Source organism: Ceratina calcarata, unplaced genomic scaffold, assembly GCF_001652005.2.
Source record: "Ceratina calcarata isolate Rehan_Ccalc_2016 unplaced genomic scaffold, ASM165200v1 scaffold470.2, whole genome shotgun sequence".
Lineage (NCBI taxonomy): Eukaryota > Metazoa > Arthropoda > Insecta > Hymenoptera > Apidae > Ceratina > Ceratina calcarata.
In genome coordinates, this window is record NW_017171129.1 from 77,404 (window position 1) to 80,962 (window position 3,559).

The window sequence follows — 3,559 nt, forward strand, 5'->3', positions numbered from 1 at the left end:
CAACCGTACCGGGACGAAAGAGCTAAATTACACACGGGTTAAATTGCTTGCACTTGCGAGCAGCACGCCCCGCCTATTATCGTCCAATTTCGTCGTTGTTTTCGCCGAGACCGAATTCTCTTCGCTCCCTGGGCTGTTCGACTTTCCTCCGAAGGAGGAGAGAAACCATCTTCGCAATTTCTCGCCATGGTGAGAACGGATTCTTCGTTAGGCCTCCGTGTTCGTCCCATGTGTTTGCCAATTTGCAGACGTCTATTCGACGGGCATCGCGCGTGACGAGAATCGCGATCAGCTTAGCTAGCTTGTTCTACTCGCTTTATCGTTTGTTGCCTATCTACCTACGCATAGTTTGGATCAAACTCGTCTACGTAACGACTGTGAACTTCCTGATAAGCCAGCGATTCTTTCCGGTCGTTCGTGGCTCGAGGGATTGGCTCTAAACATGAACAAATCATGCGTAAGAAAAAGGGACTAAGTAGTGGGGGCAATCTTTTAGGTTATGTCTCAGAATTGCGAGGGTTCGATGGATTGCCTAGTAAATATGCGTCGTAAAAGATCCGCACTGGTTTAAGGCGACGGCACGTTATCGATGTACTTCGGAAAGTCGATGATCGACCATCGGATGAAGTTAATAAACTAGCTGCGGCACAAGTTTCGGTCGTACAGAGGATGAAGGTAGTCGCGGTGTTTCCCGTTGCAGCTCATCAACCTACGACGCGGCTAATAAATAGACAAAGTTCGTGGCTGCGTCGATACCTTCTTACACACGAACGCACGAGGATTTTGCCGAAGGCGTTCAAGTTTCCAGCGCAGGGCGTACGTGTCGGTAACTTTCTCCCTCCCTTCCCCCTCTCATCCGTGACATTTGTAACGGTAGTTCGGAGCTAGGGAAGAATCAGAGAACGACCGTGAAACTTTTAGAAATTCCAACGTTTCCAAAACAACATCATTGGATAGGAGGTACTCGCGTTTACTATATGAGGCACGTATTAGACTTTTGTAGGTTTCAAAAAATTTATTTAAAACAAAATTTCTACATGGTTACATCAGTACATATATGAACTATTTTTCTATGTAGTCGCCATCCCTCTCGATGCACTTAGATGAGGGATCAATTTTTGTATGCCTTCAAAGAAGTCTGCCATCGCCTCTTCTGCCCATTTCTTCATCTCCACCTTCACTTTTTTGTCAGTTGAAAATTTTTTCCCACCCATGTGCATCTTTAGCAGGGATGCCATAATGCTGGACTTCTCTTCTTGTTCTCTCCTCCATTTACGTTAAGCATGGCCATTGGAGACATGCCTAATAATGTCATATGTAAGTGGGGAGAGCACGGGTCCTGCATTTTGGCAGCCCTGATCTTCAGAAAAGTGAACAGGTGATAGTCTGAAGGCGTCAGGTTATGGTGGTTCAAAACGTCCCATTCGAATGACTTCAAAAATTGCTTTGTTGCGTTGGCCATATGGCATTGTCGTGCAGAAAGCAGACTCCCTTCGTCAGCAGTCCCCTCCTCTTGTTCTGAAATGCCCTTTTTAGTTATTTTAAGGTCTCACAATACCTAGAAACATTAAATACCTAGAAAATGATGGATAACGCTCCGAATCTTGTACTGGGCGGCTGATTTTATCGAGAGACGTTACTATGGCCATAGTTTTGGTCATACTGACGCGTGATTGGGCTCGTTGGACAGGGTAGGAGCTAAACTACAGGACACTGTGACCAACACAGCAATAACAAATTCCCTCTGTCCTATACTCGTTTCCCAATGTGCCTAGGACCGTTTCGCGCAGCTTGAAACGTGGTAGGAGTCGCAGCGAACTTCACACGGTTTAGTATACATGGTAAAGCATTGAGATGCGTAGAACTATAAAAAACTGAACTGTGCCCGCTTGTACACTCTCGGGAACACGAGTATAGTACATTTATTTTATGGACAAGCCTCGTATAATTACTCATAATGGGTTGGTTGAAAGAAAATTGAACCCTCGAGAGGTCTTCACCCTCGTTACAGGCTCTCGGACATTTATTTATCGGCTCGTCTCTCGGTTTTTCTAACTTCTCGACGGAGGCTATTAACTTGACCGAGAGAGCAACGTAGAAAGTTTCGTTGCAATGGAAATGTTACCCGCGGCGAGGTAGGAGGCGATAGGAAAAACAGTGAACCTCGCAAATAAGAAAGTAATTAGCCGTGGCAGGTCCCGGCAAATTAATTCTTATTGCTAATGGAAACTCCCACTCTAACGCGAAACGACAGAAGAAGAGATAAAGCGAGAACTGGGGTCCCGTTTGCGAAACGTCCCAACGTCGTCGTCGTCGTCGTCGTCGTCGTCGTATCGTTTCTAGCAAATATGAATTATTTTTTTCGTCCGATTACTCAACCAGTCCGCACGATCATTTTTCCCACGATGAGAAACCATTAAAATGGCGTGCATACCGTCGGGAATAAAAGTAACGTTGAACCGTCAGCGTGAAAACGACGACGACACGTTAAACGTAACAGTGTTCGTTACATTCGGTAACGGGTCGCCCGTTTAAAGTCAAGCTTGCAACATTTTTACGTCCTCTTTGAAACGGTCGTTGCGCGAGGACAAAGCTGTGACTCGCAACAAAGGACAACGACATCGCGCGGCGAGGAGATGCATGCGCCGCGTGTATAGCGTGTACGGGGGATAAAGAAGGCCAGTATTTCGTTGGTAGCCGTGGTTTCAATTTATTATTCATGGTACCCCGCGGCGCACACCGTCGCTTCTAATTTCAGTGTATTCGAACCGACGACTCGGTTCGAATACCGATAGTCGTTACCAAGCACAGATATAAAACGGATGAACGTGTGAAAAGCACAGGGAAGTTGAAAATCTCCCTCGATTTAGGGGACTATCTTTCAAAGGAGCCATGTTTTAATTTCTCGCTCGGTGTGTCTAAAAACGCGAATTTTTTAAGGGCACCAGGTTTAATCATAGGAGACTCTTTCTACGACGAGTTAATACACTTTCTTCTATTACGTCGTTCTCGTTGAAAGAGCGACAGCTTCCGGGGCTTTCAATTTTTTCTCAGGCTCGTCGAACGTTTTATTAGTTGTAAGGAAGGCTTTGCGGGAGCTTAAAAATGGCTCCACCGGTAGGAACTTAAAGGGAGGTACACTGAGAGGAATTATAGGTACCATAAGGGAGCCACGAGCTTTGACAAACGTTATCACCCATTACCTGGCGAACGATCGTGTTTAAATGGCTGTACTGAAGAGAAATCAGATACCATTTTCAGACCTAGCTTCATCATCAGAAAAATCAGTCTCTAAAATACTTTCTACAAACTTTCTAAGACTGTCCTCATTATTATCATGAAATCTTCTTAATTAGGAAATCGCGTGGAGATCGTCTGGATATTGTAGCATGATTTGAATGGGTTTAGGCATGGCTGACTTTAATAGAAGACCAGAACATGGGCAAGCGTTCCCCTTGGAAAAATCTTGGGAAAATAAAATTTTTTTTTTCTGAGAATATCGAAAATTTTTTATTAAAAATAGTGCACTTTTCTTCTAATTTCGATATTTAATGAGTTA